Source organism: Mixophyes fleayi, chromosome 1 (genome assembly GCF_038048845.1).
Source record: "Mixophyes fleayi isolate aMixFle1 chromosome 1, aMixFle1.hap1, whole genome shotgun sequence".
NCBI classification, from domain to species: Eukaryota; Metazoa; Chordata; class Amphibia; order Anura; family Limnodynastidae; genus Mixophyes; species Mixophyes fleayi.
The window spans coordinates 395,373,416-395,398,388 of NC_134402.1; the positions used below are offsets into that span (position 1 = coordinate 395,373,416).

Genomic DNA, 24,973 nt, shown 5'->3' on the forward strand with positions numbered 1-24,973 from the left:
CCAGTACAATATTATAAAGTCATTATAAAAAGTTATCTTGTTGTTCTGTCTTCACTATAACGTTCCCTATGGTCTGAGTATAATCAGACAGACAGCATAGCCTCTCCTACTTTAATAATCCAATCTAGATGTGAAGATCTGAAGAATGGTGTTTATTTTAGTAGTAAAGCATATGCAAAATTGAGGAGTAAAACTGCAATAAACAAATTGTAGATTGCATTTACAATATGAACATATATGATGCAATGATAACATGGCATAACTGCATATATTTACAGAAGATCTTATCAGAAATATCCTGCATCTCTGACTAAAATGGAGCCCTCCTCTCATTTAACAAGGGTGCATTAAGAACTAACTACAAAGGTCTGAGTTGGTCAGTTAAACTGATACTAGGCTGGTGGGGTTTACAGAGAAATAAATGTATATGTAAAACAACAATGCTGAAGACATAACACTTGTCATACTAGTCAATATTATCCCCATTTTACTAAATGTTTATTTAGCTCAATCCTAGCAAAGTGGGCCAATGGGAAACAGCAAACAAAGCAAAATAAAAAAAAAACAAAGTCTAATATTAGCATTTTACAATGTACATTTTGAGCTGGCAATGATGTTTGCATAAGAATTGCATCAGGCCCTCCAGGGCAACTTCTGTCCTGGGGGCAAAAACAAACAACTGTCCCAGGCTCTTCCACTAGCTCACCCCAGCGGAAAAATTGACATGACAAAAACTTTCAGACATGGATTTATATAAGTGATAAAATATATGAAAAATTGTTATGTCAAAGAGCTATAAGCAAATTAACTAGTATTGCCCCCAGAGTGACACATCATGCTCCCAACTCCCGCCACTTGTCACACATTTTAACCCTTACCTTCCTTTGGTGTCTGGTTAAGGGGATCAGGGGCTGCTCTTTAAAGCCACTCACACCACCTCTCATCCATATGGACTGTGCCCGAGATGACATCACTGGTGCACCGGTCTCTTTTCACTCATATGGAGCGGTGTGAGCAGCACTCAGAAGAAGCAATCTGCTCTCTCTTTCACAGGACACCAAAACAAAGTATAGAACTACCCTGGAGGCCCTCCCACCCCATAGCCTGCCCCCGGAGGTCCTCCCATCCACTTAATTAAATATATTTTGTTGTCTTATTGAATATCAGCATGAAGTATTCCATACTTGAAACTACTACTATATAGCATGGGTTCTTAATTTATTCTGTAGGTTATGATCCAAGAAAATAGGTTCACGTGCCATTTTAGGTGTGCATCCACGATCTTATTTTTACAAAATAACTGTGTACTACAAACTAATGAACCCATTGCTTGTCATAATTTAACACTAGTATGTATAACTGTCATTTTTACAATAAAAAAAAAAACATCAAAAAAAATACAATGCTTAAAAAAGGCAATGCACTAGTAAGTTAGTAAGTCTAAATTGAACCATGGATCAAAAAGCCACTTGTCGGGTTTGCTGGTACAGTAAAGTCCTTTTCAAAAGTACTGCACAGGGTCACTAATACATTTTCACTTTTTCCACCATATTATTTCATAGCACTAAACATTTTCATTTTCTATCTTAATCTAGGCCTCTTGGCCAAAAAGGGTTATGAACATCAGCAGTAATAAGTAGGATCTTTACATATAGTATCAAAGCCAGGCATCTTATCAGACTCTCCTTCTCTGGTAAATCACATTTTATGCAATAAAACAGACCTGTCCGATCCATCACCAGTCATCTATGGCTCTTAGGTTAACACTGGAGTATTTTACGACCAATGTTTTATACCTGCGACTGAAGGTCTGATCGGTCAGGCGATTCATGCATACACACTAGACAGGTTTTAAACAATTTGTGAAAGACCAACCGTCCGGCCAGCGACTTCTGACAGCCATATTGTCATTCTAAAAGATTTTGATTTCGTACACACTGAAACTACATATGGGCTCACTGCAGCGATATGCCGAAGAACTTTAAATAAAGGGCACAACATCTCCGGCAAAAAACCTCCCAAAAAGTTTTAAAAGGAAAAGGAAACACATCATCGTCATTCATTCTATACACATCTTTGTGTACATCTTTAGTATTTCAAATGTATGTGCCATTTCTTGTAGACTGTACTGACAAAGGTGAATAATTAGGCAAGCAGACATATGCTATACACATCTATAGAATACACAGATACTATTGCTTTTCTGTTAGAAGCCCCTAATTGCCATTTGACTGATATGCGAACACCGCACCACATGGGAGAGGTGAAGACATGGGGGCAGCACGGTGGCTTAGTGGTTAGCACTTCTGCCTCACAGCACTGGGGTCATGCGTTCGATTCCTGACCATGGCCTTATCTGTGCAGAGTTTGTATGTTCTCCCCATGTTTGCGTGGGTTTCCTCAGAGTGCTCCGGTTTCCTCCCACACTCCAAAAATTGCCGTTAGTCTCTCTCGGTCTGTGTGTGTATATGTTAGGGAATTTAGACTGTAAGCTCCAATGGAGTACGGACTGATGTGACAGAGTTCTATGTACAGCACTGCGGAATTAATGGTGCTATATAAATAAATAAATTATGAAAATGATGATGAAGACATCAGAAATTTATGAAATGAGTCGCAGTTTGAGGAACTATCGGGAGTTGGTCATGGAATATGTCGTGAATTCATACACACTACATTACCAAACAATATGACCAACCAAATTAAACGACAATCAGCACTTTGGAACGACTGTCGTTCATTGTGTAAGTATACACACTAACTCGATATCTGACCAAAGTCATTTATCGGGTGTTTGGCCCGATATTTGGATAAAAAAGTGTGTGTGTACCTAGCCTTAGAGAGGGGTATTTTGGCCTGTTTATATTCTGCAAGTATTATACATATTTTATTTGATGCACAAGATATTATGATACATATGAACTGAATGCCCTTTCTCAAATTTTAATGGTGAGGTCCTTCAGTATCAAATAACAAGAATTTATTTTAGTGCCAAGTACACTCACTTCATAAGGATTATAAAAATATATATAGTTTATTAAACATTATTAAAATCACAATACAACACTAGAGTCTCAAATAAATGCTGTTGTCTTTTTTGTATGAGCACCTATGCAGAAGGTCTCAAATTAAAACATTGAATAGTGCATTTTACTTTTTCAGTTATTCCATATAAATTGAGGTATTCTATATACTGAGGAACTGTGTATTTAACAGGTAAAGTAGTTACATGCTCTTATCCTGTATTCATAGGAATAGAAAAAAAATATATACATTTTCAGCACTCAGCTACATATTGCTGTGTCAAATGGACCTTTTTTTTTTTTAATAAAAAGCATAGAGCTACGATAACATCATACAGACTGTTTTCTGCTTAGCACTCTCCTCTAGCAAAGGGGAAAAAACATTTTGTAAACATGACAGCTTAGTTTGCATATATGTATTCCTCTTAGACATCTATGTCATTTTTTCAGTTAACTTGTCAAAACAATTTATTTGCTTCCCTCAGATTTGCATGATCTAGTTAGCCTATGAAAATCAAACTGTATTCATTCTGTTTGGCAAATCATCACTTCAAATAGCCAATAATCATACTTGCAGAATTCCGAATAGATAAGCTGTGTGACTGGGATATAAAGCAGTTAGAAAAGGATTACATACATGGATGGGTTATAAATACTCAAATTAAAAAGAATGTATAACTATGTGTCACTTTGTTAACATCAGATTTTCAAAGTGCAAGCTAATAACCACAAAATATGTGGACATTTAGGATTGGATGTTGGGCGTAATTGCATAATTGCCAACCTTTCCAGGGCCTTTTTTGGCCAGCTCTCCCGGGAGTCCTACCCGGAATTCCCGGTGAGTTAGCAAGTATGCGTAATTTGCACTCAAAAAAGACGCCTGTAAGAAATAGTGTATTCATGCCCATATGGTGAATCGCAGACTTCTAAGACATGCATCCAACCATAGCGCTCTTCTTGCAACTCTCTATTCCTCAAAGCATATTTTCCACTGTCTACAAAAGCACCATGTGACTGATGCCATCCTAAGGGCCCAAAATGTCCATCTGAAAGTTGCCCAAATTCTAACATAGGTTGATTTCAGTGCTGCCATTGCAGGAGTTTGTATTCCCTTGAGACGGCTATCTATTTTTCTTGGACTTTCATGTCTATACTTAACTGGGATCCTTATGGCTTTAATTCTTTTAGATTCTTAAAATTCCCTTTAGTGACAACAGGGTCTCTCATAAATTTCATAATCAATCTAATAAGATCAGCTTACTGTTTTGGTGGCTGGAACTGCAGCCTCTTTTCCTTCTGTTTGCAGCCGTTACAGAAAAGTTTTTTGAATTCTAGATACGGTACCCTGTTTTGCAGGATCTGACGAGGTACTAACAAAAAGGAAAAATATGCTTAAGTCTAACTTTATAGATAAAGAGAACCAGGAGCTTTCCTAGCTGGAGTACTAAGTGGCTTTTTGGGTATCAAAATCAAAAATTTGTGTATCAATCCTTTTTGCAATCCTCTTCATTATGCAGTCTGTGCAGATTGTGGTCCTAATAACATTACATGCCGTTTCCAAAAGCACTAGGGCACTTGTTATATTCAAATTTTGGCACACTGACAGAGGCCATGCCCTCCCTACTCTGTGCATGTCGATGTCCAGACTGCACCCATCAGCCCCTCTAACAGGCAGTATGCTAAGAAGCGTAATGTAAGCTTGCGTTCCCCACAGCTCTAACCCCTTCAGGTCACCCATGGCTCCCCCAGTGAGCCATTCATCCAACCATCACTTAGCATTCAGGGACCTATTTGGTAGGAACTCTGAAATTCCAGGAAAGTTCCTTCAGTGAAAAAACTAGCTAGGTAAAAAAATCTAAAGCTTAAGAATGTCAAGAGTTGAATATTTATACACTATGGGCCTGATTCATTAAGGAAATTACTCATTTTTTTTACTTAAGTTTTCTCCTAGACAAAGGCACAAGAGAAAATATGCAGCGCAAATACACTAGGAATAATATATAAAAATATAGAAAAGAAACCAGTCGGCATATGTAAAAGACAACCCAAAAATAAAAATATACACTTTTATTCAGCCAATATAAAAAGTCAATTGCACTGAGGATCCAGACCCAAAAATATTATTTGTCTCAAGACCACAAGACGTTTAAAGGAAAGAACCACAATAACATATAATATGGAAATAGCTCACGGGCTAACAGGAAACAGAGGTGTTGCAGATCGCTACCGCACAGCGGACATATGACTCACAAGTCCCGCTGGGAGGAAAGCTATTCAAGTTTACTACTACAGAGCGGACATAAGTACTCACGGAATCCCCGCTAGGCAAAGCCGCTCTGTTCTCCACTGCACAACATAAATGTCACTAGCCGGGTGCGCACCCTACGTTGAATTTGTGGTTCCTGGTTAAGAGGTTCCTTCCGATGTCAATGAGATGTAACTGAGGTCTCTCGGATCCGTAATTAAGAATGGTAATGGATAGATCTCGCTGATGTGTTTCATCCGACAGGTGCAAACTTTCCCTGCTTTGAGAAAAAACAGCCAGTATGTCAGAATCACTAGGTGGAATGATGATACCTGCCAGCAGTTGGCGCTACTGAGTACTGAGGCGCGGAGTCTAACACGCCCCTGGTTTTCACCAGGAACCCCCGCAAGGAGGTATGGACTTTTGCTGCAAGGGACGTGCAGGTCGCGGCTGTTAGAGTGGAATTGTATGATTATTGATTTAATATCTATCATGTGCTAAGCTTTAGATGTTAATATGTTATGCTATGACTTTAAGAGAAATTAAGCAGATATTATTTTCAGTTTAAAAAGACAAATTATTCAAGGTTGGCCACGCAGCGCCATGTTCCCATCAACGAAAGATTCCAAGAACATGTAGCAACGTTCTTGATAAGATAAAACCCAAGGACTCAAAGATGGGGGCAGCACAAGGATATTGGCGAAAAGCCTGGAAAGAGATAACACACAAAGAAGAAAGAGTTGTTTGATCTTTGATGTAAAACTGAACTATATATTGTTAATTGATTTTCTCTCATTATTTTACTGTCTTATAATTGGTTGTTCAGAATCTATACCCCTAGACTTACATGTATAAAAATAAGCGCTGAAGTGGTCTCAAATTGGAACAGAATAAAGCTGCTCAGCATTATATCATACAGGTGTTGAGTATTTTCTGTTCACCAGTCGACTGAAAACAAAGAAAGATCTGACTGACATTGAAGGTGCTTGATAGAAGTATCGGTGAACCCCGATACCCCAACATTTCTGGGGGCTAGATCCGGGATGCTCCAATATCTCCACACCTGACGCCAAACTCCACTGATGTCCAAAGAACTGCTGAACTAAATCCGGTGAGTAAGAAAAGTGTAGATTTCTACCTTCTTACTCAGTTCAGAATTTCTTTGTATGTCTAAGGAAAGTCAGTTGAGGTGATTAGGGGGTATTCTATGAACCCAATGTACAGTCAGAGGAAAGAATAATGAAATGATAAATGTATGGATACTGTAGATTATGATGGATGTAGACAATTTGAGTTAGAAGATAATAAGAGAGTTGAATGTAAGAATTGTACCTGCTGCATTGTTCTGAGAAAATATTCAGGTTGCAAGGGACCTAGACTAGAGTGTGTTACAACTACAAATGCATATTACGGTTTTGTAAGTAATGAAAAAGAACTATATTTTACATTAGGGTGCATTTGAATGAAGAAATACTACATATTGGCCACAAAATCATATGTTACCAGATTATAAACCTATATGTCCATACACTGACTTGAGGGGAAGAATCGGATCAGCCATAAGTGCCAGCCTTTTAATCTACAGCCGATAAAACTCACATCTGGTGTTCCTATGGCAGACTAGGAGGTAAAGGATTAAAGATACTTATAGTCTGTACAAAGGGGAAAATTGTATTACCTTATCCCACTTATAAGACATTGTATCCCAGATACTGACAGTACTGTGACCAGTAACCCAGTAAATGGGGGCACAGAACAGTAAGATGCCTACTATAGGCAAGCCTATGGATATAATGAAAAAGAGAGAAGGTAGTAAAGCTCTTAAAAGAATTAATAAAGTACTCAAGAGAGCAGGATTTCCCCCAGAAGGGACATTAGATTTAGAGAAATGGTATGGGTTTTATTTGAATAATAAAGAATGGATAAAAAGGCTTGGCTATGAAGATCAGGTTAATGTGTGGATATGCTAAATGTATGTTTGATCCTGCGCAGCTGAATGAGTGAGATGTGCCCCTCCCTTATTCTGTGTAAAAGATTTCAGTGTGTTGAGATAAGAAGCACTCTGTTTTTTGTTATCTGACAATGTATGTAATGCTGATAAAATATGTCCGGAGTGCTGAGTGATAATGACATGTTGAGGCTAACTTGTATTTAGTCTAATGCTGGGACTTGTAGTTCCACAGCAGTAGGCTGGAAGGTATCAGCTGATTTTTCTTTCTCTGTATGTGAGTTTTGTCTCCGTCTTACTTCGTGTGAGGGAGATCTGTGTTTGTCTGTCTTGTCTGTTTATTTTTTTTTTTTTACAAGAGACATGTTTCAAGGTTAAAGAAGTTGTACATTTTGTAAATAATATAATGCCTGCCTGCTTAATTCTAAGCTTTTAAAGAGATGCATAACAAGTGTTGAAATGTTTTGGTCTGTCATTACACGATTCAGTGGACGGACAAGTTGGCTGGGGTCCAACAAGCCGTTTCTGTATTTGAACAAAATAATTTTGTTTCTGAAATTTGAGAAAAATAGCTTTCTCTTTAATGAAGTTGAGAATTGTGGGAGTGAGCCTTTACATGAAGATATATATTACAAGCTGTTTTTATCTGTGTGAAAATGGCGCTGATGAATGTTCTCATAAATAAGGAGGGTTTGTTATGCCCATAAAGAAATGTTACGAGATAAAATGTCGTCTGTGAGCGAGAATTGTGAATATATATTTGTACTTTAAACATGGAAATCACAGAATCTGGAAATATGTGTGAATATTTGGTTTACAAAGAGATGATGAGAAAGGAGTGGCTTTGAACACTCGCCCAGGTCTCGTCACTTTGACATTCCCTGTTTGTGAGATTAGGGACTGCCCCTTTGAGGAAATCAGTTTTTCATTGCATGGAACGCATAGCGTCACAGTTAAGCTACAAAGAGAAACTTTTAAACAAGTGTCGTATTAGCAGCTGTTCAATGTGAATTAATAACAGTTACTGTAATTCCTAGTGAATAAATGTTAATCTCTATGCAAAAGTTTTTTCTTCTTCACAGAAGCTCTCCAGCTACAAAGCACCCTTTCAATCCAGATTGAATTTATCCAACTTCCAATGAATAGAAGTTTGCAATGTTTTGATCCACAGCTACAACAAACATAAGTAAAAACTAATCAAGAATTTAAAAACCGTAGACTCTGCTGAGTAATGATTACCTTGTTTTGGAAAGAGATTTTAGAGTTTATGTGCTATTCGCATAGCAAATGCATGAACCAGATGGTTTTTCTGTATGTGCAGAAAGCAAAAGGTTTTTATTTTTATCCTCATAACAATTTTTAGTCAATCAGTGTTGTAAACGCATTCACTGCCATTATTTACTGTGCTATAATAGTAGTATACTGCAAGTCCTTCTTTGTATCGTGGGTATGGTAATGTATTGATGGGAATTCAATATTTGTACGGAAATGAAAATGATTTAAGACTTTATGAGCTATTATCTGTGTTTTTGCATTAGCATTTCTGGGTGATAGTAAGACATTTACACTCTCTGCTGAGCAAAACCAAATGTTTAACCAATTTTAAGCTAAAGCAACTTCAGCACCAGCACTGGCTTTGCCAGATTGTGACAGAGCTACTCAAGTACACGAAGTTGAAGGCTTCACTCAAGATAATGCCCAACATCGCAGACTGTTTAAGACCAGATTCCTCAATGGCCTTTCTGAAACATATCGTCAACAATTGTTCCTTATAAGACCAGAAGCAGTAACAATGGAAATGCAATACATGCTCCAAGTCCTGGAAGGTATAGAAGTCCGGGAAAAGGAGAAGCAGAGGAAAGTCAAAGACAAGTCCCAAACCGTTCATGTGGTCCAAGAAAATCAAGACTGGAAGGTTCGTACAGACACAAGAGGTGCACCTGAGCAACAAATAAAGGAAAAAGGAAATATGACTCTGGCAGAAATGAAAAAACAAGGAGTTTGTTTCTTTTGCAAACAAAGAGGCCACATGAAAAGAGATTGCATTAAGCATAAGAAATGGCTGGAAAGAAGAAATCAACAAGCTACAGACCAACAACTGGCATAGGAAATTGGCACTCCAACGTACCTCCCTCTCACAAATAACCAAACTCTGAAAGATGACTTAACTAAAGGCCTAGTGAATGTCATATTACCCAATGGTCAAGAATGTGAGTGTCTAATTGATACTGGAGCAAGCCATACTGTATTAAGAAAACAGGAGGTACCTCAACAACTATTAACAGAAATTGATTTACCTGCTACAGGCCTAGCAGGAAAAGAAGTAAAACTAACAGAAAGTAAACCAGTCACACTTCTAGTAGGTGAAGAAAAAATTGAAGTACCAATACAATTTCTCACTTCCTCAACTTGTCCTTATAATCTGTTGGGAGCAGATGTACTTTCAAAGATACAAGCCAGTATCAAATACACCCCAACTGGAGTAAAACTCACAAGTCAACTCCCATCTCCAGTCCAAGAAGAGCTTACAGCAGCAATCTAGATGCTAGAGCAGATGAGCACATGTCACAAGGATAAGACTGTTAATCTACCAGATTGGCTGAATATAGTACCAGACAAGTTATCGTCCAAAGGAAAACAGGATGTGGGTACACCTAAAGTAAGTCCTGTAAAACTGACACTAAAGCCAGGAACACATCCTGTCTCAATTAAACAGTACCCATTTGCAGCAGCTCAAACCAAAGCAATCTCAGAACAAATACAAGAATATCTACAAATAGGGGTGTTAAGAAAATGTCACTCTCCTTATTCTACACCCCTATTCCCAGTAAAGAAACAAGATGTTGGACAAGGGGGTGCAATACTGGATGGTTTATGACCTAAGGAGGTCAACAAAAGACTTCTGATCAACACTCCCATTGTACCCAACCCCCACACTTTGCTTAATCAGATACCACCAAATGCAAAATGGTTTTCAGTAATCGACTTGGCAAATGCTTTCTTCTCAGTCCCAATCACAGAAGAAAGTCAACTTCTTCTAGCCTTCACCCATGATGGAAACCAATATTGTTGGACAAGACTCTCTCAAGGAGGAGCCACAAGCCTATCAGAATTTTCAGAAGCAATGGCACTAATTCTCCAAGGATGGAGGCCTATCAATCCAACTACTCAACTCATTCAATATGTAGATGATCTCATGGTGGCTGCGGAAGCTGAAGAAGAATGCAAAGCAGAAACACTGTCATTACTTTGTTTTCTGGCCGAACAAGACTGCAGAGTATCACCAAGCAAGTTGCAACTAGTACAAGAAAAAGTAATATTCTTAGGACATTGTATCTCTGCAGGAACCAGACATCTTACAACTGAAAGAGTTAAAGTTATACGAGACATGAAGACACCAAAAACAGTCAAAGAAATTAGAGCCTTTTTGGGACTCCTCGGATATTGCAGAGAGTGGATTCCCTCAGCTTCAATTCTTATGCAACCACTGTATGAATGCTTGAGGAAACAGGGAACAGAACCGCTCAATATAACTGAAATAGAGAATGCAGTGCAAGCCCTGAAACATGCCATCTCTACTGCACCAGCACTTGGACTACCAGACTATCTGAAGCCTTTCACATTGTTCTGCCATGAGCAGTCAGGACATGCTCTAGGAGTCCTCACACAGAAACATGGAACGAAGCAAAGGCCACTGGCCTATTATTCTGCACAACTCGATCCAGTTATAAGCGGTTCTCCATCATGTATATAAGCAGTAGCAGCAGCAATACTGAAAGAAAAGGTAGCAGATATGGTATTGGACCATGCACTTATTACTCAAGTTCCACATACAGTCACAGAAATTCTTAATCAAGCAAAAACAAGACATTTGTCTGCAGCTAGACTAACTAAATATGAGGTAGCCTTGCTCAGCGCCTCACATGTAACAATTACCAGATGCACAATCCTCAATCCAGCAACCCTGCTCCCCATTGATGATTCAGAAGAGGGGAGTAAGGGGAGTCGCAAAGAAGATGAATCATCAGACAGGGGATATGAGGACCTGAGTGAAGCGTCTGAAGAAGAAACTGAAGAAACCTGAAGAAATACACACACAAAAATTTTCACATGATTGTTTGGAACTTATGAAATTAGAAACTTCAGCTTTGCATAATGTTACTGACACACCACTTTCAGATGCAACCCTAACTCTTTATGTAGATGGATCTAGATACTATGTGGATGGAGTTCCATATACAGGTTATGCCATCACAACTGAGGAAGAGGTGCTTGACTCAGGAACACTGTCTAATGGAGCATCAGCACAAGAAGCAGAATTGATAGCTCTAACTAAAGCTTGTGTATATGCAGAAGGACAAAAAGCCAATATATATACAGATTCACGTTATGCCTGGGGAGTGGCGCATGACTTCGGTCCCATTTGGAAAAGCAGAGATTTCCAAGGATCAAATGGAAAACCCATCAAACATGCAAACTTGATTAATGAACTGTTTAGAGCATTGGAACTCCCTAAACAAGTGGGAATTATAAAGGTTCAAGCTCACACTAGAGAACAAACTCCAGAAGCAAGAGGAAATAACTTTGCAGATCAAGCAGCAAAAAAGGCAGCCCTCCAACCAAAGAATACTACATTTCTTGTAGACTCAACAGAAGGTGACACAGACAAATTTCAATTCCCAGACCTACAAAGCCTTAAAGACTTTCAGAAACAAGCAACAAAGGAAGAAAAGAATAAGTGGGAAAAAGAAGGTGCACAGCTTGATGAGCAAGGAATATGGTCAAAAGAAAATAAATGGTGCCTACCAAGAGCCTTATACCCAGTAATGACTCAGATTGCACATGGACAAGTACATCATTCCAAAGAGGCAATGACTAATAGGGTATGGAAAAATTGGATTGCCCCTGGATTCAACTCTGCGGACACAAACTATGTGGCAGCTTGCTGGATATGTGGAATACACAATCCAGGGCAAAGAGTAAAGACCCCAGGAGGAAGCATTCCAAAGGCTTTCTATCCCTTTCAGAGACTTCAGATCGACTATATACAACTTCCTAAATGTGGTACCTACGAGTATGTGTTAGAAGGAAAAGCTACTGCTAAAAATACAGCAAAAAAAATAAATAATTAATCTCAGAAGTCATCTATAGATATGGCATACCTGAAGTTATTGAATCAGATAGAGGTACAACCTTTACAGAAGAGATAATGAAGCATGTAATGAAGAACTTGGGAGTATCACAAGCTTTTCACACTCCTTATAGGCCACCAGCAGGTGGGAGGGTAGAAAGGCTTAATGGTGACATTAAATTGAAACTACAGAAAATGATGCAAGAAACCAAAAAGACTTGGTTAGAATATTTACCAATAGTTCTGTTTAACATTAGAACTACACTTATGAAGAGACACAGGTTTAGCACCAAATGAGATACTGTTTGGCACAGCACACAGAACAGGCTGTTATTTTCCATAGCAACTACAGCATGTACGTGGTGATTTGTTGAATTATGTTGCTTTATTACAGAAACAACTAACTGAAATACATGGTCAAATGTTCTCCTTCATTCCAGACCCTAATTTTGATACAGGTACCCATAAACTGCTATCTGGTGACTGGGTGGTCATAAGAAAGCACATCAGGAGATGTCTTGAACCCAGATATAAGGGTCCTTATCAAGTCCTGTTGATGACTCCCATGGCAGTGAAAGTACAGGAAAAAGACACCTGGATTCACGCATCACACTGCAAAGTCTTCAAATCAGGGGAGTCTTGCTCTGATAAATAGAAATGACTGTCTTATGGTATTGATATGTCTTACCAGAATATTTGTGCCTGAAGTAGGACAGACAGTAGGACAGACAGATAAGTGACAAATTGCCTATGTCACTGTGAGAAACAGAAGGGGAAGGAGTGCTCAACAATTTGCACTCATAGGAGAATAAACTTTGAAAATGCCTTTGTGAATACATAACCTCATTGGCAAAGTTGTCAGCAATGATTCATTTTGAATATTGGGAATATTGCCATTAGTAGCAAAGGGTTTGGCAATCCAGCTCATTGTATATGTGGTAGAGAAAATTGTTACATGGCTGATTAAGAAATTACTGACACTTGATTGTTGTTCCTGCAGGAAAAATAATGAGCTTCCAGAACCAGTAATGATCACAGAAATTTCTACAAGTTTAATGTCTGAGACAAACAGTGAACATTATGAACAATGGTCAACAATCAAACCAAAAACCTGCACAGTCTGCAACAAGAGATTGACAGTGACCATCGAGAAACCAGAATGAAAATTGATGTCCTATTCATTAGTGGAACATATTTGTTAATGAATCTTATTCCATATAGAAAGCAATGAATATCTTGATTCATCCATTGATACTAATTCTTCTTGTACTAACTATAATGATTATATGGAACTGCTACTTAACATGTAATACAAGAAAGCTTTTGAATAGATATCAGCAAAGTATTCCCCTCTATGCACCGAGATAAAACATTAAGTAGGGAAAGAAAAGTTATGGTGATAAAGTACCAGAGATATGTGCTTAATGAATTCTTGTTCTAATCATATGGGGTCCTTATGATACCATATGTTTAAATGTAGGTACTAACTGTCTTCTGCTGAGTATCGCCATGACTGATAGGTAGAGGTTAATAGTTGATATTTAATCAAAGAGGGGAATGTTAGAGTGGAATTGTATGATTATTGATTTAATATCTATCATGTGCTAAGCTTTAGATGTTAATATGTTATGCTATGACTTTAAGAGAAATTAAGCAGATATTATTTTCAGTTTAAAAAGACAAATTATTCAAGGTTGGCCACGCAGCGCCATGTTCCCATCAACGAAAGATTCCAAGAACATGTAGCAACGTTCTTGATAAGATAAAACCCAAGGACTCAAAGATGGGGGCAGCACAAGGATATTGGCGAAAAGCCTGGAAAGAGATAACACACAAAGAAGAAAGAGTTGTTTGATCTTTGATGTAAAACTGAACTATATATTGTTAATTGATTTTCTCTCATTATTTTACTGTCTTATAATTGGTTGTTCAGAATCTATACCCCTAGACTTACATGTATAAAAATAAGCGCTGAAGTGGTCTCAAATTGGAACAGAATAAAGCTGCTCAGCATTATATCATACAGGTGTTGAGTATTTTCTGTTCACCAGTCGACTGAAAACAAAGAAAGATCTGACTGACATTGAAGGTGCTTGATAGAAGTATCGGTGAACCCCGATACCCCAACACGGCCCTCAGTATCAGTCAGCTGGCGACTGGCAATTGAGGCAGCGGTGACAGCCCACCAGGATGCAGGATGGAAGAGTAGTCAGCAAGCCGGGTCAAAACCAGAGGAACGGATATAGCCAAATCAGAAGCAGGAGAATGGTCAGGAAGCAGGGTCAGTACCAAATATCACTCTAAGCCAGAATCAGGAACCAAAGGAGATGTCAGGAACAAGCCAGGGTCAGAATCCAATTAACAGCAACACAGGAACAAACGCTGAAGCAAGGCTAAAGACAAACACTCTGGCACTAGACATGTGTCAGAGGCTGCTTTATATACCCTAAGGTGCCTCCTGATAGGGCTAGGGAGATTTTGGTGGTGACATGCTGGCTGCAGACAGGTGAGCAGAAATAGCGTCCCGCTGCTAGGCAACAGGTCGTGGTTGCTTAGAAGGTGCAGGCGTCCGTCTCCTGCACCAAGTGTCAGTGCGGAGATGGCACCTGACACAGTATTTAACTTATGTGCAAAATAAAAAACTAATTTGCACCCCTTGCATTGCAACATGATTTTTGTCCAGAAAACTTAAGTAAGAAAACTTACTCAATTTCTTGCTTAACTTCCTTAATGAATTAGGCCCTATATGTCCAAAAGCATGTGGACATCCCTTCTAATTATTGTGTTTGGCTGTTTCAGCCACACCCATTACTTACAGGTACATAAAATCAGAGCCATACAATCTCTATAGTCAAACATTAGCAGTAGAATGGGTTGTACTGAAGAGCTCAGTGACATTCAACATGTCATAGGATGCCACCTTTCCAACAATTTAGTTTGGCAAATTTCTGCACTGATAGAGTTGCCCCAGTCAAGCATACGTGCTGTTATTGTGAAGAGGAAGCATGTTGGAGCAACAATAGCTGAGCCATAAAGCGGTAGGCCACACAAGCACATAGAATGGAACCACTGTGTTGCAATACTAACTACCAAGAAATGTTCATCAGGAGCTTCATGAATTGGGTCTCTATGGCCGAGCAGCCACACAAAAGACTCCAATCATCATGCACAATACCAAACGCCAACTAGAGTTTCATAATGCATACTATCATCGGATTTTGGACCAGCAGAAACACATTTTTCTTAAGTGATGAAATCAAACTTCCCCATCTGTCAGTATGACGGACGAATCTGAGTTTGACAAATACCAGGAGAACGCTTCCAAACCAAATGAATGCATACTACCAATTGTAGAGTATGGTGGAGGAGGAATAATGTCCTGGGCAATTTTTCATGGTTTGGCCTGGACCCCTTAGTTCCAGTATAGGGGAATCATAATGCTAGCATACAATGCTAGTTATAGAGAATTGTGTGCTTCCAACATTATGGCAACTGTTTGGGGAAGGCATGACAATGCCCCACGCTTTTCATGAGCTCCGTTCATCGAGCACATTTAAATAAAAAAAAACCTTGCCATCCTGGCTAAATCTGTGCCCAAACCCTCCCTTACCCGACAGAGGAAGCCGCGGGAGGCCGAATATTACGAGGCCATGCTCCGGCGGCAAGATCTGCAGTTGGTCACTGGCAGTGGCCTTCACGGGACTGCTGGCTCCCAGCGCTCCCTCCTTAATTAGCACGTCGGACCCCTCTCTGGAGACTCTCCGCATCCATGCTACACTTGCAACGGGCTTGCCACTCCATCCCAGACTGGCCGTCCCCGAACGGACCCGGCATCTACCAGGCACAATGTACCTTGACTGTGTCCTGCCTGACAGCTCGGAGCAGCGTGTCTGCTGTGCTCGCCCTGCTTTGGTGCCTGGGCTGAACTCTGGTCCAGTTGGTGCTGCGGGGGGAGGGAGAGGTCTTCTTCCGGTCAGCCCCCAGGGTGCGTTAATACAGAGGCCACCAAAGGTTCACTTCCGGTGTGGGCGGAGCTAATCGCTACTCAGCGACGCCGTCTATGTGATACTTGCTGGATCTATGCCTCTATATACAGTTAAGCAAAGCTCTCTTAACAGCTGCCTGGAACCTTGCAACATACCTCCCGGGAGCACAGACTATCTCCAACCGCAAGTATACAAACCTGTCCTTGGGCTTTGTGTGGCATTTTGTTTATATTATTCTCGCCTAATATTGGGAGATCATTGTCTCATTATTCAACTCTAGGAACTAGAGTCACAGAGGCCTCTAAAGGTGTTACTGGACATTTAAGGTACTCTTTTCTTCCGCGCAATAATTTAGCAGCTATTGATGTCCACCTAGCCCACCTGGGCTTGCCCCCAGTCTGTCTGCTATATATTTAACATCGGTCAACCAGACCATTATCCTCACCATGAATAAGCCAGCGGGCAGAAGTCGCTGAGGTACAGCAGGCAAAATTACTCAGCACTTTCCCTGTCAAGACAAAGCAATCACCTCTTCCCCTCCCTGCTCCCCTACAAAGGGTTCAAAATGACCTAGATCATCCTAACACCACAATACCCTCTACCAAGGCCGAGTTACGTAATTTAATCATAGACCGCACTAATGCCTTTTCTGTAGACCTCCAGAAAGCTATAGGAGACTTCAAGTCAGAAATGGTCATAATATCTAAAAGAACTACGGTCCTGGAAAACAAGGTGGTGTCTTCACTCAAATTCCAAATTGAAGCATCTCAGCACTTGGACTGCCTTCTTAAAGAGAACGATCTCCGGAGAGACAAACTGGAGGATTTGGAGAACAGGAAACGGCGTAACAACCTCCGCCTACGTAACATTCCTGAATCTGTTGAACCTAAAAACCTAGAGGAATACGTGTGCAAATTCTTTTCCACACTGGACGCCAGACTATCTAACCACCCATTACAGATTGAGCGAGTATGCAGGGCCTTGAGACCCCACCCAAAAGAATCTGACCCTCCTCGGGATGTAATTCTGCGTTTATTATCTTTTAAGACTAAAGACCTCATCTCTACCACGGTCAGGAACTCATCCTACATTCTCTTTGATGGCTGCCGCATTCAAGTGTTCCAAGACCTTGCCCCCACAATGATCGCTAAAAGACTCGACCTTAGGGAAGTAACCCGTATCCTCAGAGAGAATGGCTACAAATTTCCTTTTCGTCTGATAATTGAAGTGGAAGGTTGTCAAGAGTCGATTCGCACAGCTAAAGAAGAGAAAGACCCGATTCATCGGCTCAGCCTTTCTCGCTCTGATCGGGCTGCCGAAGGAGATCCACAGAGCTCCACCGCACAACAACCTCCGTGATCTACATTCCCATCCCTTCTATTAGGAAGGATCTAATTGTTTATCTTTCCCACTGTTTACATATTGACATGCTTTGTTGACAAAAAAATTTCCTCTTCCTCTGCTTGGTTAACAAATGTTTTTTGTTGTTTTTTTCATGGTGACTTACTTATTGCTTTGATATAGATGAAGCCATTTATGGCTGTTTGTTTGCCACTGAAAACTTTGCCAAGGTGCAAATTTACTCTTTTGATTTCCTTAATGAATCAGGCCAAGGTGAAAAAAGAAAATGGCAGATGCTCTCTAGCACACAAGAAAGTCATTACTTAATCTTAACCCGATGTTTTCTTAAGATATATGGCCAGTGAGATTGTCCTGCACACAGAACAGAAATGTGTGTGTGTCTGTGTGTCATAGTTGCCTACTCTTCCAGAATATTGGGAAATATCACAAAAATCCCAGCTGTGCCTCCCAAACTGCCGGCTTGCACGTGATTATTATTATTATTTTTATCTTTGACTTATAAGGCGCCGCAAAGGGTCCGCAGCGCCGTACATTACATATACAGAAAACAGAACCAAGACACAACATGATACACAAATATATACAAACACAGGTGACGGGGTAAAGCAAATCAGATTATATCTGACAGATAGTGAAAGGGATGGTAGAAATCAGCAAGGCCGAAGAAGGCCGAAGCTTAAGAAAACAGGGATAACAGGGCAAGCGAAGCAGGCCAAGAGGTACAGAGGGTGAAGGAACATTAGAAAGAGCACACAAGGAAAAAGGGCCCTGCTCATGAGAGCTTACAACCTAAAGGACGTGATGATGCGACGTACCGTGTCCGGGCTGGAATCAGCACACTAGCTGGTATGTGCATATCAAGGAACGGCAAGAAGAATGAGGGAGAATCCTCATGCCTCAATGAGTCCCAAAAGGCTTATTTACAGTAGTCGAAGTTGGCCGGTATACAACGTTATATTATACCGCCAATTCTGCCACTGCTGCCATTTTATGGGGAAAAGAAAGGAATTGTGTCAATCTCCAGAGTGGCTGCATTCAGTGCTCGCCCGCAGTGTGGCTGATCGCCAAGCAGCATGTTCACAATTTTACACTGTTAGTAGCTTTGAGGCTCCCGTACAGAAAGCATAAGCAAGAAGTGGAACTATGTGTTCCACGTGCATTTCACTCACTCTTGCCGAGTGAGCAACAAGTAAGAGGGGAATCTAGGTGGTGAATGAAGAGTAGCAGTGAGCTATTGTGAGTGGGAATATTTGAATAGATGACAGTGGAGAGGCAGCAAATTGAAGCTAAATGAGTGAGAATGAAGAAAGCTGCAGGAGAATAGGTAAGATGAACGGGAGAAGTTGTTGCAGGGGAATATGTAAGAGGGACAGGGGAGAAGATGGAATAGGGGGGATATGTGAGAGGGACAGGGGAGAAGATGGTGCAGGGGGAATATGTGAGAGGGACAGGGGAGAAGATGGTGCAGGGGATACATGAGAGGGACAGGGGAGAAGATGGTTGTGAATATACCGGGTTTTCTGGCCCAATGCTACCCACTTCACGCTGGCTGGCCACCCATGGGTGCCTCACTATGCCAGGGAAGTCTACCCAGTACCTTCTAGGGTTCTCAGTCACTCAGGCAAATACAGTTAGAAAGTAAAACAATACATTTATTGTTATAAAAGCAATCACTAGATTAATATGTACACACAGTAAACAAATGCCAAGCAGGTTTACCACATTATCTGTCCCTTATCCCACTAGCTTAAGGAACTACAGTCATCTGGCTGTCCAGACTTGACGACCCAAGGATCGCTCTCAGCTGCATATGTAGACTCTGGTAAAGAACGACAACTCAAAAAACAGATCTTGCTCCTTCCATGAATGAAATCCCAGAATGAACACCACCTCCCCCCCTGGAGTGGCTTTTTATATCTAGGGTCAAATTTCCACCCTCCCTTCATAAACCCCAGGGTCTCTCTCTCTCTTTAAACATTGGTAGGTCCTGGCTCAGGGGGTTGGAGGGGGGAGTGGAGGTGTGCTTCCACAAAATCCCCCTGCTGAGATGCAGACAAAATGCCTGGACTAGTCCTATGGAGAACAATGGATAGTAATTGGCTTCCCTACCTCCAAAGAACAGTCAGCCCCTACTAAAATTAACCCCTTACACTACTTTGTGATGTCATAGGGTCCCCAGTTGTTCCATGCTTTCTGTAGAGAAAGGAGGAAGGAGAATGAATGCAGCTCCAGCCCCCTCACCTGTATCCTGGACACCACCTGATCTTTACCCATAATCCACCAGGCTTCACTTTAAGGACAATGAATAACAACCTCACTGCCACATCATCACTATACAATATATATATTTACAATGAGCTACAATGCCCCCTTATCCACAAAGTAGACACTACAGTGGTATTCTGTTGAGCTGGGGAATAAAAGCAAGGGCTATAAAAAGTACATGCTATAATCCACATTATGTGAGAAACGAGAAACAGGATGGTTAGTGTTATCACACTCGTTTCATCACAATGGTGTAGGGTATATGTGAGAGGGACAGGGGAGAAGATGTTGCAGGGGGATAGGTGAGAGGGACAGGGGAGAAGATGTTGCAGAGGGATAGGTGAGAAGATGGTGCAGGGGGATATGTGAGAGGGACAGGAGAGACGATGGTGCTGAGGGATATGTGAGAGGGGTAGAGGAGAAGATAGTGTAGGGGGTAAAGGAGAAGATGTTGCAGGTGTATAAGGTGGCATACTGACACTTCTACTGCCTTCATTGTAAAACTATTACCAATTCCCTTCACTAACAGTATTATCACTAATTTCATTCACTAACATCTAACATTCCCATTACATTTTTCATACCACCACTTCGACCACTGTGTGCATATACAATTTATTTATAATTTATTGGAAGTACAAATTATTTGTAAGGTTTGATAGTAGGCCAATTTATCAAGCCCTACCAATGAGATAAAACATTTAGTGCAGCAATAGGGCTTTATTTTATTTACTTTGCTCTATTTATTCACCCAGCTATCACAAGTGATTGGACCCCCATGCTCCGAAGTCTTTTTTATTTTTGTAATAGCAGTGGTCAACACACAAAGGGAATATAGTGCACTGGGATTGTCTCCTTGTTTGATTCTTCAAATGTGAGAATGGATATTATTATCCTTTTTTGATTTACATGGCCAAAAAACAGATAACGAAACAATTAAGATAAATCAATGCATCGAATACATTTTAAAAGAGGGGAAAGTTGATTATCTCCCAAGTTTAAACACTGTGGGGCATATTCAATTAGCTTTCCGGTTCACGGGATCGCGCCGGAACGGCCCACAAAGTCAATCCACGGTACCGCAATAACGTGGATTTTCGTTCGCACCCCATAGGGCTGCGTACGAAAATCTGCGTTATTGCGGTACCGTATTACCGGCAATACTGCGAACCGGAAAGCTAATTGAATATGCCCCTGTGAGTCAATTCGCAGATAAGGGGAAATGGTGGGTATGAATAAGCATGGTGGTTTTATTGAAGCAGATAACTCATTTAATATTCTATATGTACTTTATAGCTCTAGGTTATAGTACATTCCTAGTCCTACTCTCACAATATTGTTAAAAACAAGGTTGTTGTTTTTTTATTTATATGGGTAAAATTAAGCATATTCTGCATGAATATTTGTACAGTTGCCACTGTATGTCTAAACTTTAACAGTATATAAACATTACATGGAAAGAAATGACTCTACATTGCTCCTTAATTTAAAATAATCTGGTATACCATGAACAGCATTACACCACGGGTACAGTAGGAGCAGTATACTGCTTTGGGCAACAGACACTGATTATTGGCTACTCGACCGCGCGAAATGCCAGACCACGCCCCCCGGTATTTCCCGCCGTCAGATGAAACCGCGGGAAAGTGTCGTGCGTATTACGTGGAAGATAGGGCGACCCGTTTACCTGTGTTCCGTTATCTGCCAGTCAGCGGAGTGCTGCACCCCCGGCGCTCAGATCCATGTAACCAGCTGTTCCAGCTGGAGATATCACTGTTACAGGGCAGAGGTAAGAGTCTGGTCCCAGTGTGTACAGCAGCTGTCAGATGACGTAATCGGTTGCCATGCTGGTGACGTCATCGCGTCGCCAGCGTCATACGTCAGGCGAGGGAGAGGGTGCTGGTCATGGAGATGTGTATAAGCTGTGAAGGTAATAGGATGAGAGAGGCTGCATGCTGTCGTGGCATATAGGGCTCAGTACACACAATGCAGCTCTTGTCAGCCGTGTTGGACATACAAATGCAAACATACTCTGCCATAGGTAGCTGAACACTCGCCAATAAGGGGCAGTCTCCCAAATCGTCTACTGAATCAGTCCTTTTTGGTTTTATTATTGTGCAAAATGAACACTTCTACTGGTAACATTAGAAAAATGCATCAGTCACCATTATATTTTGTATTGGTCTATGAACCACTTTATTAACCAATTATTTCATACACCGCAGGTCATCATCATCACCATTTATTTATGTGGCGCCACTGATTCCGCAGCGCTGTACAGAGAACTCGTTCACATCAGTCCCTGCCCCATTTGGAGCTTACAATCTAACCACATTGATGCAATGTGGATGCTTAGTGGTTAGCACTTCTGCATCACACCACTGGGGTCATGAGTTCGATTCCCGACTATGGCCTTATCTGTGTGGAGTTTGTATGTTCTCTCCATGTTTGGGTGGGTTTCCTCCTGGTGCTCCGGTTTCCTCCCACACTCCAAAAACATACTGGTATGTTAATAGGCTGCTATTAAATTGTCCTTAGTCTCTCTCGGTGTGTGTGGTGCTATATAATAAATAGATGATGATGATTACTGAAGTGTGTAACTAACAATAGTTGTGCCCCAAGGTAACCTTCGTTAAAGCACCCAAGCTCCGCTTCATTGGTAAAGCCATAAAGAAGTCCGCAATCCTTTTGATCACCCAATTGTAAATGCTTAAGCATCCTATCATTTTTCCACATACAGAGTGCAACTCCACACACCATGAATAACACTGTTTAAAGACATAACCACGAACTTCAACTGTTTATTAACATTATAAAACTGTTCCGGTAACAGTGTACAGACAGTAGACGAGTTAATATGATCTGCGGTTGGGCTACAATAGTGTTTTGTCGGCTGTGAGAAGTTATTAGCTTCACTAGCTACCACTCTTTATTTTGTAATAAATCTTATCTGTTGATTTTAATTTGGAAGGAGGAACAGAAAGTGGTCCAAGGTAAAAAGAAAAAATGCAGCTAAACACAGGTGCAATTTGTTATCTAACAGGGTTTTATCCAGCATATTATAATTTAACCAATCGACTTATAGCCAGACAAAGATAAAATGCCATTTCACATTCAGTATAAATTAAAATCTGAAAAAAGGCAGTAGCCATATATAAGCTATTATATGTTATATTAGTTGATCATTTGCAGTATAACATCAAATATAATGGACAATATATGGCCTTCTCGTTAATTAGGTTTTTTTGTCACTATGCTGGTTAAAGTGGGCGTGTATAAATCAACCATATGGCCTGTTCTGCATGTTTATACAATCTGACAATACAGTATAAGTGGGTTATTCCTGCCAACTGCATAGTGCTGCCTTTTTCTATGACTTGCCCCTGAATACATATGTGTGTGTGTGTGTGTGTGAAGGAGGATAACTTCTTCTATCTTATTGCACTATCCCTGCTGGAATCATGGCCGTGGAGTATGAGAATGTTGGTCTCTGCACTTGCTCCTTGCTTCAATTTTCCTCTCTGTGTCCGTAAGGGCAGAACAAGTATCACAGGAGAAAAAAAAAGTGTCTGCTTTGCTCTGTGATATATGTTGTACACTGTTCTCCTTATGACAGAGTGGATCAATATATAAGTAGAGAGGTACACACAGTGTTGGCATACTGGGCCCCCTTTTTATGTTTGAGGCTGCATAGAAGTTGATTGGACTGCTATGCTGATGGTTATGTCATTGTGGAAAGCTATGAAAAATATATATTAATCAAAAATATGAGCAGTCGCATTGCAATAGGGGAAAACATAGCAAAAACAAGCAAATACATGTTTCATTATAAATAATAATATGAACTGTGAAGGTGAAATATATTCAGTGTTAACCTAACATTACACTGCAGCTCTTTTCAAGGCAAAATATTCTCTCCCATCATCATCATCATCATCATTGTATTTCTAAAAAAAGGAAGTCTGACTAGATTTTGGTTACTGTCTTCTTATTTAGTTAAGAGAAACACCTTAACATTGGAGGCTGCTGCAGAGGAGTGAAAGAATACATACAGTATGGCCAGCACGGTGGCTGAGTGGTTAGCGCTTCTGCCTCACAGCACTAGGGTCATGAGTTCAATTCCTGACCATGGCCTTATCTGTGTGGAGTTTGTAAGTTCTCCCCATGTTTGCGTGGGTTTCCTTCGGGTGCTCCGGTTTCCTCCCACACTCCAAAAACATACTAGTAGGTTAATTGGCTGCTATCATATTGACACTAGTCTCTGTGTGTGTGTGTGTGTGTGTGTGTGTATATGTATATGTATATGTTAGGGAATTTAGACTGTAAGCTCCAATGGGGCATGGAATGATGTGAGCGAGTTCTCTGTACAGCGTTGCGGAATTAGTGGCGCTATATAAATAAATGTTGATGATGATACAGTGGACATATTAAGTATAAAACACCTGTTACTTCATATATATTGTTCAATAATATACACCCTTTAATGTGTATTAAGAGCAAATACAGCTACTGCTTCACATTAACAACATCAGCAACAAAATTCAAACAAATGTTTTTTTTTAGGAGTCTTTTGTTTCAAGTAATGAAATGTTTATAGCATATTCTTAGTTGCCAGCATTTAAATACTATCATTTCAGTAATCCTTTTCTGCTAGTCTGGTGTGTATGTATATGTGGCAAATAAGAATGTGCACTGCACACAGAACATTTGTAACTAATGTTCAACGGGCAGTGCACCTCCTGTTTTGCCACATATATAGGTCACCTAACAGTAATATTATTTTGCTGCAATATTACAAGTTGATCATGTAGGTCTATACACATCACACCTACATATTGGGTAGACACAGTGTTCTCCCCAGAAAATTTTGCCAGCCGATTGGCATTAGGAAGCAGCAGGGGGGGGGGGGCAGTTTTAATATTGAAATACTTTAAATATTGAAATGCTTTAATATTGAAAAATGTGGAGGTTATTGCCCACACCTGCCAGGAATGGTAGTCAGTGGTCTAACAC

General features: G+C 40.4%; 1 protein-coding gene and 1 long non-coding RNA gene across 5 annotated transcripts in view; one reads left to right on the forward strand and one right to left on the reverse strand.

Annotated features, from left to right (window-relative positions):
- Positions 1-21,779, reverse strand: part of KIAA0825 (KIAA0825 ortholog) — a 374,240-nt gene extending 352,461 nt beyond the window's left edge. For 3 of the 4 annotated variants that reach the window (XR_012678323.1, XM_075181021.1, XM_075181001.1), the window contains exon 1: positions 21,648-21,779. The gene's annotated coding sequence lies outside the window, so the exon portion shown is untranslated. The remainder of the gene's footprint in view (positions 1-21,647) is intronic. The other variant, XM_075181008.1, reaches the window with a different exon arrangement.
- LOC142098275 (uncharacterized) lies at positions 7,904-14,368 on the forward strand. The gene is made up of 2 exons (XR_012678321.1): positions 7,904-8,402; positions 12,788-14,368. It is a non-coding gene; the product is annotated as an uncharacterized LOC142098275 (long non-coding RNA).
- Positions 21,780-24,973: the final 3,194 nt, after the last annotated feature.